The sequence below is a fragment of the Stegostoma tigrinum genome, chromosome 2 (assembly GCF_030684315.1).
Source record: "Stegostoma tigrinum isolate sSteTig4 chromosome 2, sSteTig4.hap1, whole genome shotgun sequence".
NCBI lineage: Eukaryota > Metazoa > Chordata > Chondrichthyes > Orectolobiformes > Stegostomatidae > Stegostoma > Stegostoma tigrinum.
Genome location: NC_081355.1, coordinates 58,622,898 through 58,639,427, shown reverse-complemented (window position 1 = coordinate 58,639,427; position 16,530 = coordinate 58,622,898). Strand labels below are relative to the sequence as shown.

At 41.5% G+C, this 16,530-nt stretch overlaps 1 protein-coding gene and 1 long non-coding RNA gene across 3 annotated transcripts in view; one reads left to right on the top strand and one right to left on the bottom strand.

Moving 5' to 3' along the window:
• Window positions 1-1,614, bottom strand: part of creb5b (cAMP responsive element binding protein 5b) — a 415,327-nt gene extending 413,713 nt beyond the window's left edge. Inside the window, exon 1 of one of the 2 annotated variants that reach the window (XM_048522115.2) lies at window positions 1,561-1,614. The gene's annotated coding sequence lies outside the window, so the exon portion shown is untranslated. Of the gene's footprint in view, window positions 1-1,481 lie in introns of both variants that reach the window. The other variant, XM_059654247.1, reaches the window with a different exon arrangement.
• A 173-nt stretch (window positions 1,615-1,787) lies between these two features.
• LOC125446792 (uncharacterized) overlaps window positions 1,788-16,530 on the top strand; it is a 32,738-nt gene continuing 17,995 nt past the window's right edge. The window contains exons 1-2 of the long non-coding RNA XR_007246468.2: window positions 1,788-1,854; window positions 3,669-3,741. This is a non-coding gene — a long non-coding RNA (uncharacterized LOC125446792). The remainder of the gene's footprint in view (window positions 1,855-3,668; window positions 3,742-16,530) is intronic.

The window sequence follows — 16,530 nt, the reverse complement described above, 5'->3', positions numbered from 1 at the left end:
CAACGTGAACTCGGCAATGCCTGCACTCTTGAGGAATTCCTCGGCAATTTGGCATTCAGACACTGCTGCAAATAATTAACACTGCAAGTGCAACCGCAGGCACTGTCTCATAAGTTTGGTGAGGGATCTGCTATGAGGTGCGATCTCGAACAGCTCGGCATGAATGCTATAATTCCTGGAAAACCACTGTAAACCTAATTGACTTATTTAACCCAAGGTTTTTTTCACGTTACAACGAAGAAATAATTATATATTTTATTATAAGTGAAACAACATTACGACATAATCGAAGTTTTAATCCTCACACTCGTGCATGGCACAGTTTCACACTTTTCTCCATTCCTCGCCTTTGAAAGTTGCTTATAAACCTCTCCGCTAGTGGTGATGGGTGCTGCAAACTCTTGATTAATGACCGTGGACGAACCAGTTCATCAATAATAGAGAATAGGTTTCAATTCTGGATGTATTGCTTTACAAGCAAGCACAGTATCTATTGAAGGTTGCCGGGGAAAGACTATATTATACAGATTTAAATAGAATAACTTTGGAGAAGCACACTTGCTGGGTTTATTACAGCGTTTTATCTTTAGTTTTTTTTAGATTGATGGGCTTTAAAAGGAGAATGCTTTGTCAGCAGACGTGGCCCCTGAACCCTCAATATTGCAGACTGTTAATCAAACAGACTTAATAGGCTCCAGAATGACGTAATGGCCAACTATAACCCGGTTCTGATATAAATTAACAAAATACACTTAGTGGTAACAATTTCAAATGAACAAACCTAAATATATAGCGCTCTATGAACCTGAGCGACAAAGAATACAGTCAATCAGATTTTTAAAATGATCTAATATTAATACGGGAAAACTTACTTAAGTAACTTAAGGTGTCAAGAAAAGTCTTTCGCTAATCTCCACACATTTACAAACTCCATGTATCTTTAATAAATGCCCACTTTTTGTATTGAAACTCACTGAAGAAAAATCTAAGCAAGAGTACTATCATTGATATCTTGTATAACTGGTCCATTATTTGTCGTGATTTGACAGCAAAAACGAACACTGAACTGTTGCAAACTGAAGATCAGCAGTAATTTGAAACTAAAGTTTTAATTTCTACCAGCCTGTTTTCACACAAGTTTTTTTTCACACCATTTCTGAAAACTCACATTCGTCGTCCCTGTTCTGTGAAGGAGACGATATCACAAGCCAGGATGCCAGACAAAAACAGCGCAAGAATACTAATGACATTTCTCAAAAGGAACTTTCATTTAAACACACTTTTTCCATGAAATGGCTGATATTACCTGACAGTTCTTAGTTTTTAACTTGCGAACAGTAACCATCAACAGTTTAGAAACCATAAGACAACCCCCACCCCCGTGTCCGTACCAATACAGTTACTGTTTACTATTTAACATCAGCAAAAAAGGAAAAATGCAAACAGATGCAAATTAACAATGTTTTACAGAAACAACTCACTTGGGAAAGTGCACAAAAGAGGTCAAAGTATCTGCGTGGTTGTCGTCCTGTCCCCTTTTGTAATTTTTCAACAACTTACCGAAACTCTAATAGAAGAAGCGGGTCTGTGAGGAACCACGTTGGACTGAGAGAAGATTACAATACATTCTATTTAGAGAAGCATTACATCACCCTCTGGTGACGTCACGTGGGATTCCTGAACTTCTAAATCATTGCAGTCCGAGGGCTCGCGCGTAAGCGTCTGCACGCTGAACGTACCATGCGTCATGACGCTATTACGTCAACGGGCGACCTCACGTAATTTGGGAACAATAGGGAACAGGTTTTTCACGTGTAGAAGAATTGCAACAAGTTACAGCCACAACTGAAAACAGTAATTTTTTTTATTATTTTAAGAGATTTATTGGGCTTATGCAGGAATACAGAAATTGGCTGAGACCGATTAAAGAGATGTTATGTTGAAGTTCGTGAGACTGGGTAGACGTATACGGTGGTATATTGGTATATACGATGATTGAGTTTGGCGATATAGGGCGTAAATTTCAAATTTATGGTATCACAAAACCCAAGAATTGCAACAGCCTTAAGTCTATAGACTCAAAAAGTGAGTTGACACTTTCAAGATACATTTTCCTGTAGATATGTATGAAATAATTCATATGATAGGAGAAACTAAGAGAAATGAAATAATCTAAATGGTGTGATTTTACAGAGGAAGGAGAAAGCCTGTAGGGAATGTCTGTATATCCGTAAAGGTGTTAGGCAGATCAAGAAGGTAATTTTTGAAAAGACTTAAAAGGAATTGATTATACTAAACATTCAGGAATAACTGATTCACCTGTATCTGGAGTATTGTGTCCAATTTATGCACTACACTTTAGGAACTGTGATAGGTACAGGGAGTTACTAGAATGGCTGAAATGCCAGGGTTATGTAGAGAAGCTGGGGTTTTTAATCATGGAGAAGGTTATAAAGGGCCTTTAACCAGAGGTCACAGATTTTTAAGGTAATTACCAAAAGAATCAAAAGCAAAGTGGGGAGAATTTATTTTACATAACAAGTTGTCATGATCAGGAATGTGTTAGCTGGAAGAGTGGTGGAACCCAATTCGATAACTTATAAAGGGAACTGGAAAAATATTTGATGTGTCAACACTTACAATAGTTGAAAGTGTTGGATTATTTGGACTTTTCGGATATCTCTTTTAAAAAGCCGGCAGAAGCATAATGGGCTGAAGAGCCAACTTTTATGATACATGATTTGATTCTACACATATATGATTTCTTAGACGTGTTGACATTGATAGTTTTAATAGGTCTTGAATATCCCAACATAACTAAATGCTCACTACTTTTATTTGCTGGTCTTCCAAAAACTTGCTGTTGCTTTGATGATGATTTTAACTCTACTCAACTAATAGAAAATGGTGGGTGGTTAATTTTGCTTAAGTTACTTAGCTGATGAAAAGTCACACCTTGTGATTTTCACACTTAACATGCCATGCCCAAACTAAGCAGGACCTTGTTTACATATACTATACAATTGTGATTAAGTTATTGGAATTTGATTTGAACTTAACTAGTAAACTAGATGACAAAACCATTGATAAAAGTTAGATAATTAAAACATGAAATTGTCCAAAGTGATATGGTTTCACTGATCTTATGGATAGTTAAGACCCTGGACTCATCCGCTTTTCCCAAATGAGAGGTACTCACAAGAGGGCCCTAGAGGTTGATCCTGCCACATAACATGTACTTCCAGACAGTTATAATTTCTTCAGTTGTCCGTTGGCATCTCTAATTCCAGGTATATAATCAAAAGACAGGATTTAAAAGAGTTCTGGTAGTTAAAATGGTCTGGCTGTTATTTATAGGGCACTTCCAGTTCAGATTACTATCCACATGTTCAAATGCCACCCATGTGTTAATGTCAGGACTTTTATCTTTAATTTCTGTGGCTCTTGTTTTAATTATCCTTGAAAAGGTGGTGGTGGTATTGTACATCTTTGATATCTGTAGCCTGTGTGCCGCAGGGACAAATCACAATGCTGTTTTGGGGGAAATCCAGGATTTTGACCCAACAACAGTAAAAGAACAGCAATGTTCTTCAATTCAGGATGGTGAGTGTTTTGGAGGGGAACATATGGATGGTGGTAATCCCCTGTGCATGCTTCCATTGTTCTAGGTCGTAGTGTCCACAGATTTGGAGGTGCTGTTGAAAGAGGTTTGCTGAGTTGCTGCAGTGCAAGTTGTATAAGGTAAACACTGTCACCACTCTATTCCAAACAAAGAGAGATAAATATTTAAGGAAGTGGCTGGAGTGCCCGTTTAATGAGATGCTTTGTCTTGGACGGCGTGAATTTTTTTGGGATTTATTGGAGTTTAACTCATTGAGGCAAATAGAAGGCATTGCATCACGGTCCTGACTTGTGCCTTTTAATTGATGGACAAGCTTTGAAAAGTCAGGAAAGTAGACTATAAGCTGAAGGAACTGAATAGCTCCAAATAAGCAATAATGAGCAGCTTTTTGCTTGTCATGATCATAGGTCATTGTGGACATTTTAAATGTGCAATTCCAAAAATTATTTTTTTTAAAAATGAGGAGCAATACAGCCAAAAATTGTTGTAGAAGTAGATTGAATGGATGTTCGGAAAGAGCAATCAATGGAATGGCATGCCTAAAGATGTGAAGGAAATCAAATAAAAATTCTTCAAAAGAAGAGGCAAGACAAAACAGACGGGATTGTAATCTCTTGACAGGACAAAGATAACGAGGGGCTAAAAGCCCTTGTTCAACAGCAAGCTAACCTATGTACATTTGACCTAAACTGGAGACACATTTTGTGTTGTTTTTCAGAAGAATAAACAAGGACAGGATTAAACAGCCAGTTTTAACTCTACGTATGTGGCTGGTGGGACTGGGGTTCTCATATGTACTGGCCAGGGTTCAGGAATTCTGTGAAGATCACAGTCAAAGAAGTGTAGTTACTTTATGTTGTGGTTAAAAGGAACTGTCCTCACTGCGTTAGAGATAGTAGGAACTACAGATGCTGGAGAATCTGAAATAACAAGGTGTAGATCTGGACGAACACAGCAGGCCAAGCAGCATCTGGGGAGCAGGAAGGCTGACATTTCAGCCCTAAACCCTTCTTCAGAAAGCTGCTTGGCCTGCTATATTCATCCAGCTGTACACCTTGTTATCTCTGTCCTCACTGCATGCTGGCAGCCAGATAACTAGTAATCCAGGCAAAGAGACACAGAACAAAAATGTCCCTCATTCACCCTGAATGCTGCAGTGTTGATGAATGAAAGTAGATTGACATGGTTTTCACTGACCAGATTGTTCTGTCCTCAAGAAGTAGCCTGAATGCAATGTGGGTAGATTTTCACATTGTCAGATAAATATGTGTGTTCTGGGGTATTGGTATTGGGTTGTTCTACAGTGCAAGTTTTCTGTACTACAGCTGAAATGTTGTCAAGGCCCGTAACCCTTGTTGTATCATTAGTAAGATCGGGTCTGCGTTCTTGGTGTGTGAACATTAACATTATCATTTATTGTACATAACTATATGCAAGAGCTGGTAAGTAAGCACATCTTTCAGTTCCCCTCCAGATGCAAGTTTGAGTTTCATGTGCTCTCATGTCATTAGCGGTTGTCTGGACGGCTGATATGCGATGCAATGATACTAACAGCATGGGTCAATTCCAGCACCAGCTGATACCATGACGGGCTTTCCTTTTCATTCTCTCCCCTTGCTTTAAGAGTTGTGACCCTCTGGTTAAAATACCACTGGTTGTCTCTCTCTCAGTCTGTCTGTCTGTCTCTCTCTCTCTCTCTCTCTCTCTCTAACGAGAAAGCAGCCCTGTGTTCTGGTACAGCTATGGCAACTTTATTTTTTAATCTTATTGCATAACCTTTGAACATGCTCAGTACATACATTTAGGGTGCACTGTCTAATAGATCTGTGAGACTGCATTTTTAAAAGGCTCTTGCAAGTTCGAGTTTCTTCAGCTCAGAGTTCTGTTGTCACTGTCACATGAGATATCTACCTATTAACTCTGAAAGTAACATGCTTTTGTAGCTAAAATTGCAAATCAGCTGCACATTACACTATCTCACTTGGCCTTCAATTTGCTAAAATTAAATCCCTCCTGGCACTTTTTAGTTATATGGCAATGTCCAATCTCCATTTCCAGTGTCTTGTTCAAAAGGTAACATAAATGGCCCTTTACATAGACAGTACCATTACCATTCCTAAACATGTCCTGTTCAAACAGCAGGATAGACCTGTCTTAGGCAGTATCGCAGTGATATAGAGTTGGAAGAGAGTTCCCTTGGGAGTCCTCAACATTAACTATGGACCCCAAATAATCCGATGATATCAGTTCAAGTATGGGCAAAGAAACATCTTTCTGACTACTATATACTGACAAGGTCCCACCTTGTCTGATGAATCAGTGATCCTCCATGTTCAACACTACTTGGAAGCACTGAGGGTAGCAAGGACACAGAGTGTACTCTGATGAGGGACTTCAACATCTATTTCCAAGAGTGGCTTGGTACCAGCACCACTGACCAAGCTAGCTGAGTCTTAAAGACCGCTAGACTGGATCAGAGAAATAAGCATATTTGACCTCATCCACACTTGACACAAATGTTGAACATAGTGTCAGCTGGAATTGCCATTGCACAGAATTTGTAGAGATGATGTCCCTTCCTCGCAAAGAAGATACATTCCATCATGTTGTGTGGTACTGCACTGTGCTAAATGGGACAGACTTTAAAAAGATCAACTCAAAAATTTCACATTTGCAAGACCATCAGCAGCAGGGGAACTGTATTCTGTAACAATCTGTAACCTCATTTCCAAGCTTGTCCCCAATTCTACTAATACTATTAAACCAGGAGATCAACTTTGATTCAATGAAGAGTTTAGGAAGTCATGTCAGAAGCAGCATCAGGCCTGCCTAAAATTGACATGTCAATTTGGTGAAGCTAAGACACAGGTCTACTTTCACTTTAACTGGGGGAAGCAGCATGCAATAGACATCCCAAAACCACCTTCAGATCTAAGTTCTGCAGTACTGTCACATCCATTTGGTGCATTGTGGTGGACAGGAGGAGAAGTATCCGCAAATGTTGTCATCAACTATGGGGAGCTCAGCACAGCGCAAACAAAAAGGCTGAAGTATTTATATCTATCCCCAACTGGCAATGCCAAGTGGGTGATCCATTTTGGCCTTTTCCTGAGGTTAGCTGCATCAAAGATCCCTGTCTTAAGCCAACAGATTTTACTCAACGTTATCAAAAAGGCACTAGAACGTAGAGAGGTTGTAAGCCTTGACAACATTCCAGCAATAGTACTGAAAGCTTGTACTCTGGAACTAGCTGTTCTGCCAGCCAAGCTCTTCCAATACAGCTACAACACTGACATCTAATCAACAATTTGGAAAATTGCCCAGGCATGAATAGTCTTCAAAAAAGCAGGACAAATTCAACCTAGCCAATTACTGCCCTATCATTCTACGCTTAATCAACATTAAAGGGATGAAAGGTTTTATCAACAGTGTTGTCACTGTCACTTAAAAATAACCAGCTCATTGCCACTTATTTTGGGTTCTGCCAGGGCCATTCAGCTTATTACAGCCTTAGTCCATACGTGAACAAAGAAGCTGAACTCCAAAGGTGAGATGAGTGTGACTGTCCTTGGCATCATGTCAGCCTTTGACCAAGTATTATTGTAAAGAAACTCCAGCAAAACTGAAATCTATGGTAATGAGAGGAAAGATTATCTACTTGTTGAAGTCATAGCTAGCACAAAGGAAAATAGAGATAACAAGGTTTAGAGCTGGATGAACATAGCAGGCCAAGCAGCATCAGAGGAGCAGGAAAGCTGACCCTTCTGAAGAAGACTCTAGACCCAAAACATCAGCTTTCCTGCTCCTCTGATGCAGCTTGGCCTGCTGTGTTCATCCAGTTCTACACCTTGTTATCTCAGATTCTTCAGCATCGGCTGTTCCTACTATCTCTGCAACAAAGGAAAATAACTGTTGTTGAAGGTCTGTCATCTCAGCTCCAGGACATCCCTGCAGGAGTTCCTCCGGATAATGCCCTAGGTCCAACCATCCTCAATAGCTTTATCAATGAATTTTCCTTCATCATAATGTCAGAAATAGAGATGTTTGCTATTGATTGCACAATATTCAGCACCATATGGAAACAGTCCACATCTATATGTAGCAAGATCTGGACAACATCTAGGCTTTGATTGATAAGTTACAAGTAACATTCACGCTATGCAAATGTCAAACAATGACTACCTCCAACAAGAGAGAATCTAACCATCACCACTTGATGTTCAATGGCATTAATGTTACGAAAATCCATATTATTAACATCCTGGGGTTGTCGCTGAACGAGGTGCTCTGATTATAACAGCATGTCAGAGGCTTGGACTTCTGCAGAGAGCAACTCACCTCCTGTCTCCCCAATGCCTAACAACCATCCACAAGGCATAGTCAGGAGTGCAGTGGAATATTCTCAACCTGCCTGAATCAGGGTAGCTCCAACAACATTCAAGAAGCTTGACACCATCCAACGCAAAACAACCCACTTGATTCACACTCTGTCATCACCTTCAATATTCACTCCATTCTCCACTGATGCACAGTTGTAGTAATGTGCACTGTCTACATGATGCATTGCTGTAACTCACCAAGGTTCCTTCTGGAGTATCATCCAAACCTACAACTTTTCCTACCTAGAAGACCCACTGGAATACCAATACCTGCAAATTCCCCTCCAGCTCACAAACCACATTAAGTGGGAATTACTTTTCTGACAGTTGGTCAAAATCCTGGAATACCTCTCCTAGCAACGTTGTGAGTATTCCTACTGAAGACAGCATTTCTCTACCACCCATGCATGCTAATTAAGGATGGGCAATAATTGTTCATTTGGCCAGCAACTCCCACATCCCACAAATAAATAAAATATTCAACAGAAAGGAGAGTAACCTCAGTATGAAGGAGGGGCTTCATTATGCAAACATGTATAGTGGTCAGGAACAAAAACAGAAGTTGCTAGAAAAGCTCAGCAGGTCTGGTAACATCTGTGAAGAAAAAGTCAGAGTTAACGTTTCAGGTCTGGTGACCCTCCCGACCAATACTGTCACGGACAGATGTATTGTGCCCCCACTATCGCGATGGAGAAAAGTGAAGTAGCTGTGTCTCTTATGTTGGTCACACACGACTTGATCAAATGGGACAGTGGACAGAGGATTGGCAGATGGAGTTTAATTTGGATAAATGCAAGATATTACATTTTGGGAAGGCAACCCTGGACAGGACTTAAACAGTCAGTGGTAGGAACTAAGGAATGCTGCTGAACAAAGAGACCTGGGAGTGTAGGTGCATAGTTCCTTGAAAGTGGTTTCGCAGGTAGACATGGTGGTGAAGAAGGCATTTGGCACACTTGCCTTCATTGGTCAGAATGTTAAGTATGGAGTTGAGATGTCAGGTTGTGGCTGTACAGGACTTTGGTGAAGTGACTTCCGGAATACTGTGGTCACCCTTCTATAGGAAGGCTGTTGTTAAACTTGAGAGGGTGCAGAAAGGATTTACAAGGATGTTCCAAGGACTGGAAAGTTTGAGTTATAGAGAGAGGCTGAATAGGCTGGAGCTTTTCTTGCTGGAATGTTGGAGGCCAAGGGATCACCCTATAGAGCTTTCTAAAATCATGAGGGGCACAGAAAGGGTGAATAACGAAGGCCCTTTTTGCTAGAATGTGGGAGCCCAAAACTAGAGGGCATTTAAGCTGAAAGGGGAAAGATTTAAAAAGGACCCAAGGGATAACTTTTTCATACAAACGGTTGTTATGCACATATGGAATGAACTGCCAGAGGACGTAGAGGAAGTGGGTACAATTGCTGGCCAGATGGGTATATGAATAAGAAGGGATATGAGCCAAATGCTAGCAATTGGAACTAGGTCAGTTTGGGATGCCTGGTTGGCGCATATGAGTTTGGCCAAAGGATCTGTTTCCATGCTGTATGACTCTATGCCTTGCCAGAGACTTAATATTGTGGGTTTGGTGTTTAGGACTTGGTCAACTCAATTATTAATGAGACAATACAGTGTGGAGCTGGAGGAACACAGCAGGCCAGGCAGCATCAGAGGAGCAGGAAAGTTGACATTTCAGTTCAGAAATGTCCCATTGTTCTAGTGGTAGGATTTGAACATGTCACTGGAGCATTAACTCTCACTTCTGGATTACTAGTCCTTTACGTTACCACAATGTTGCCATGCCTCATCCAATTTTAATAGGACCATTTCATTCCCTTTTTTTAAATTTAATTTTTATTTCATTTGGTCATTATGAAAATTGAAAGTCTGACCAGCTGCAAGGCAGGAAAACCAGCAGTCCCTGTTTTTTAGGAGTTAATGGAGGGGGGGAGGAGGAAGAGTCTATCAATCAGGAGGAAAACTTTGAGGAAATTGGAGGGGCTTTTGAAAACTCATGGGATCTAGGACTGGAGATTAGAAGGGGTAGGTTGGCAGAACACGGGTTAATAGAATTGGGAGTGGAGTTATTTGGCAGGAGGGTCAGGACTACTGGGGATCAGCAGTTTGTGGTAATAAAGAAAGACTACATTGAGCAGAAGATTTGATTGAGGTACTGGGGGAGCATTCTTTTTCCTTCTGGCCCACAGGATGTGCTCAAAAAACACATCGTCTGTAGCCAGCTGTTCCTGGCTCTGTTTGGCTGCCAAGAGCTGGGAAATCTGGCCAGCAATTGTTATCCTTAATTCAGACTCTTAAGTGCACAGCAGGAGTCTGATTTAAATGCTATAATGTGTCCTATTTCTTCAAAACATGACACAGCATGGCATGCATCCCACACCCTGTAGAAATGTCTACAGATGTACACTTGACAGAGTGGGTTTCAGTTTTGATTTTTTTTAAACCTCTGCCGTGGCCTTTCATCACCCTTTTAGTGCTCAGTATTGACCCCTAAATATTGGTATATTGATGGTTTTGTACTAATTGATCTATTGTTACTTGACAAGGCCAATCCTGCTGTCATTCACTGAACCAATCTTTATCTACCATAGACTAAATGGCAACTCACTGACACTTTATTCTTCCTCTCCCTAGTTCATGACCCTACTGCTAAATATCAAGCTATTGTTTCCAAGACTGACGCAAACCTCATCACCTTCAGAGCTCTTCCCTCTAAAACTATACCCTCACCGTAGACAAGCCCCACCTAGCCCTGTTCTGATCCCTTCCAAGATCCACAAGTAGAACTTTCTTGGATGACCCTGTTGAGTCTGTTCTGTCTCACAGAAATTATTTCTTCCTCTCTCAGTTTCATTTTTTCCCCCATGTCTAGCCTGTCCTCACCTATATCTATAACTCTTCCAATACCTCTGACATTTTGCCAGTGTACATCTTCCTAGCTTTAAGCAATTTCTTTTTATCGTGGACATCAATTCTTTGACTCCTTCATTACCACCTAAGATAGTCATGGAGCTCTAGGCTTCTTAATTGAATGAAGGTCCAGGAGACCCCATCCACCACCACGACCTGTTCGCACATTCAATTACATTTCCTTTCATTTTATTTGTTACAATAACAGTAAATATTGACTATCAATATTTAACTTCCATAACCTGATTTAATATTCAAGACTTTCATGAACTTCAGTGACGTTTAAAGAAGACAAATACTCAACTGAAATGGCTGCTATGATTATCTGATCACATATTGAGGCAATTGGCTAAATTGTTACATTTTGACTATGTTGGTGCTGTTCCCCTATATTTCCCACCAAACTGGAAAGTTTCATCTGTTTTTTTTCCAATTCCTACCCTTCAACTTCACATAGTCAGCCTTAGATTCCTTCAATTTCTGAAGTTCTCTGTCTCTAATCGTGATCACCAATATTGAATATAGGTCCACTGATTCCCATAACTGCCTTTCAGAACATGATACGTATGACAAGACCATATGTCTCTAAAAGCCTACTCTGCCATTCAGTATGATCATGATCTCCTGCTGCATCTTCTATATTAAAATTACCACTTCATCCAAAGACAGTGAAACCAGACATCTAAGACATTGTCAGGAAATCCACATCTTATTTAATTCATACTTATATGAAAAGTTCTCTTACTGGGAGATGAAAAGTTGACTGTGGAGTGTTCATTTTAGAAAAACAATGAAGACAGACTCTGGAATACACATGCAGACCCCATTTCAGCATCTGCTTTTGAGTAGCAAAACAAAACTGGAAAGTTCTGCTCTCTCACTTTCCCTGTGCCTTATCAGCTCTTAAAAAAGTGCCCAGTGAAAAGCCAGTTGGGAAAGCACCCATTCGTCAAACACTGAGGACTGTATGATTTAATTGCTGACAAGGAACAATGCACCAATTAAACAGACATGGACTTGGTTTAAATGTTGTAACTCAAGGATATGAAGAACTTTGAAACTCCACTTGCCCTTTATCTTCCTTGTTTGTAGAATATATCCTTGCCCCTTTTTTTGAAGTTATTATCTATACATTTGTATCTCCTGATGTGGCATTTTATTACTCTTTTGGAATAGTAGTTTTAAAATCTTCTTTCACTAAAGAAGACTTGGAATTGGCACCTTTGTTTTAATCTTGTTAATTGAGTTTTAATTGAAGTGTGATTGTTTGTGTGCTTTAAAAAAGGTATGTCCCAACAGGAAGGGTGTTGAAAAGAGGGGATAGTAAGAACAGCCAATGTTGGAGTCAGAGATAACATAGTGTAGAGCTGGAGGAATACAGCAGACCAGGCAGCACCAGAGGAACTGGAAAGCTGATGTTTCGGGTGGGTACTCTTCTTGAGAAATGGGGTAGGGGTTGGGGACTCTGAAATAAATAGAAAGAGGAGGGATGGGGCTGGGGAATGTGGGTGGGGTGGTGATAGTGAGTGCAGATAGGCAATGGTGGGGTTTGGTCAATGAGGTGGGATGAGTGGACAGGTGGGAAAGAAGATGGACAGATCATGGAGGTGAGGATGAGAGGGAGGGTTGGTCATGGGATGAAGTTGGGGCAAGGGGGGAGATTTTGAAGCTTGTAAAGTCCGCATTGAGATTATTGGATTGTAGACTCCCAAGGTAGAATACGAGGTGCTGCTCCTCCAGTGGCATCATTGTGACACTGGAAGAGGCCCAGGATGGACATGTTGTCCACGGAGTGAGAGGGCGCGTTGAAGTAGTTCACGACTGAAAAGTGTTGTCATTTGTCGTGAACCGAGCGCAGGTGCTGTACAAAGCAGTCTCTGAGCCTCCGCTTGGTCTCAGCGATGTAGAGGAGGCCACATTGGGAACAGCAGATTCAATAGACCACATTAGCAGATGTGCAGATGAACATCTGTCTGATGTGAGATAATAAAATGTGAGGCTGGATGAACACAGCAGGCCCAGCAGCATCTCAGCTGCGATGCTGCTGGGCCTGCTGTGTTCATCCAGCCTCACATTTTATTATCTTGGATTCTCCAGCATCTGCAGTTCCCATTATCATCTGTCTGATGTGGATGGTTTATTTGGGGCCTGGGATGGAGGTGAGGTGGGAGGTATGGGGCAGGTATAGCACTTACTGTGTTTTCAGGGAAAGGTGCCGGGGTGGTGGGGCTTGTGGGGAGTGTGGAGCAGATGAGGGAGCCTCAAAGAGAGTGGTTCCTCTGGAAGGCAGATAGAGGTGGGGAGGGAAATATATCCTTGGTTGTGGGGTCAGATTGCAGGTGCCGGAGAAGAGGGGAGCCGATTTTCCTCCTAACCTTGTCATAACATACTCATTTTAATCCAAACAAGAAGCGTTGCTGTTGGAATCCAAATATATCCAAGCTAAGCCTACCATTTTTGAGACATGTGGATAAGTTTTTTCCAGTCTTATTCAAGTCTCCTCCCTGACTTCTTTTTACGTTACATTTTGGCTATATTGGTGCTGTTTCCCCACATTTGTCACCAAACTGAAAGATTCTATCTGTTTTGTTTCCAATTCCTATCCTTCAACTTCGCATGGTCAATCTCAGACTCTTTCAATTTCTCAAGTTCTCAGTCTCTAATCCTGATTGACCAATATTCAATGTGGATCCACTGATTACCTTAACTGCCTTATAAGAACATGTTAAATGTGAGTAGACCATATGTCTTCTAAAGCCTACTCTGCCATGCAGTATAATCATGATCTCCTGCCTCAATTGCGCTTTCCTGTCCACTTTTCCCTGAGAGGCAAAAACTCTAACTATCCCAGCTTTGAATATACAAATTGATGGAGCATTCACAACCATCTTGAGAGAATAAATTTCTCCTTATCTCAGTCCTAAATGAAAAACCCATATCCTGAGGCTGTGGCCCTGGCTTATAAATTCCTCAATAGGTTCCAGCCTGTCAAGTTTCAGAATCTTGTATGTTTTGGTAAAATCAGTTTGTCAGTCTTCTAATTTCCAGAAAACCACTCATCATAGGACAGGCCACTGGTCCCAGGAACTAATTTATTCATTGTTATCAGCTGCCCTCTATTCAAGGATGATGTCTACTTAAGGTCACATGTTTGTGCTCTGGGTCTTCATGTGGATGAATAGGCTAACTCTCAATGCACAGATCTTTGGGCATAATGGGACAGCATGTCCCAAAAGCTATTGGGATCCAGAATGTAAGATTGCTTCCTCTTCTTCTTTGCTCCAATCTACCTCATCATAAATGTACTTGAAATCAAAGCATGTTGCAGCTTAATAGACAAGCTGTTGCTATTTTGTACAATTCATAGCAAGCTTCTTCAAATTATTAACAGCATTACTGCTAGACTTAAGGAGCATTCAGTATGTGTTTGGAGGATTTGCTTCCTCCTCTCTTGAAACACAGGCCACTTGATTGTTGAGAAAACAAGATCTAGTGGAAGAGATGCTTTTCAGCATCTTGACACTGACCACTCCATTGTAGGTGATTTTGCAGGAGTTTTGCCTCAATGATTATATAGGGCTGGCTTCAAGGAAGACATTAGTGCTCTTTCAGTGGCCCTCTCATTGATTTCCCAAAATCAGGCAAAAGCATTGCTGGCATAACAAGGTGTAGAGCTGGATGAACACAGCAGGCCAAGCAGCATCAGAGGAGCAGGAAGGCTGACGTTTCGGGCCTAGACCCTTCTTCAGAAATGGGGGAGGGAAAGGGGGTTCTGAAATAAAAAGGGAGAGATGGGGAGGCAGATAGAAGATGGATGGAGGAGGAGATAGGTGGCGAGGAGACAGACAGGTCAAAGAGGCAGGGATGGAACCAGTAAAGTTGAGTGTAGGTGGGGAGTTAGGGAGGAGCTAGGTCAGTCCAGGGAGGATGGACAGGTCAAGGGGGCGAGATGAGGTTAGTAGGTAGGAGATGGGGGTGGGACTTGAGGTGGGAGGAGGGGACAAGCTGGGCTGATTTTGGGATGCGGTAGGGGGAGGGGAGATTTTTGAAGCTTGTGAAGTCCACATTGATAATATTGGGCTGCAGGGTTCCTATGGTTCCTACTATCTCCAAAAGCATTGCTGGTGGTATTTTTTTAAGTGCTCTTATCTATCACTTTTATTTTGGGTAACGATGTCATAGTGGCATTATGTTGGACTATGTATCTGGGGTCAGTTAGCTCAGTTGGCATGATGACTGGTTTGCAATGCAGAGTGATGCCAACTGCATGGGTTCATTTCCCACACTGGCTCCACCACCTTAAACGTGCCTCTTGCCTGAGGTTTAATGAACCTTAAGTTAAACTCACCAGCAGTTGTATCTCTCTCTAATGAGAGAGCAGCCCTATGATCCTCTTGGTCTATGGTACCTTTACTGGGGAGGTTGGATGGCTAGTTTGTGATGCAGAGTGATGCTAATAGTGTGGGTTCAATTCCTATATCAGCTGAGCTTAGCATGAAGGACTCTGCGTCTTAACTTCTGCTCTTAACTAGGATGTGGTGACTATCAAGTTAAACCACCACCAGTCATCTCTGTGTAATGAGACAGAAGCCAATGGTCCCTTGAGACTATGGTGACTTTACAGTTATCTTTAGTCCAGATAACCAGGCAATGCTATGGACATAAGTTTGCATTCCACTGTGACAGATGGTGCAATTTGAACTTTAAAAATCTGGAATTCAAAAATGAGACTAATGTTGGTTGTTCTAAAAAAAACAGTAATTGACTTTCGAGAAGGAAATTTGCTGTATTTACCTGGTCTAATCAACATGTGACACCAGATCCACAGAGATGTGGTGAAATGGCCTAGCAAACTGTACCAAACTGCTTAAAGGTCTCAAACAAGGAATCAAGCCATCTGGCATTAACTAGAAATGACAACAGAATACTAATCCCTCTCAACCCTGCAGGTTTCTCCTCAATAACTGCTGCGGTCTAGTGCCAAAATTAGGATAGTTATCTCACCAACAAGTTGAGCAACAGTCTCACATTGTCATACTCACAGAATCAAACCTTACCAACACTGTCCCAGACAATACCATCGCCATTCCTGGGACTATCCCGCCAGCACGACAGACCCATCAAAGATGGCAGTGCTGTGGGAGTGAGTTGCCCTGGGAGGCCTCAATATTGACTTTGGACCTGATGAAGTCTCATGGCGTCAGGTCAAACATGAACTGGAAATTCCTGCTGATTACCACATCCAGTGAGACTGCCACCCCCCATCTCCCACCACACATGCACACACACACATAGACAGATGTGTGAGCTAAGGAATTTGTATGTCTCCACATTCAACCTCTGTTGGAGGTAGTATAGCTCAACTATAGGTCAACCAAATAAATAATGGGAACTGCAGATGCTGGAGAATCCGAGATAACAAAGTGTGGAGCTAGATGAACACACCAGGCCAAGCAGCATCTTAGGAGCACAAAAGCTGATGTTTCGGGCCTAGACCCTTCACCTTTTCTGATGAAGGGTCTAGGCCCAAAACATCAGCTTTTGTGCCCCTAAGATGCTGCTTGACCTGCTGTGTTCATCCAGCTCCACACTTTGCCAGCTTGGTTGACCTATAA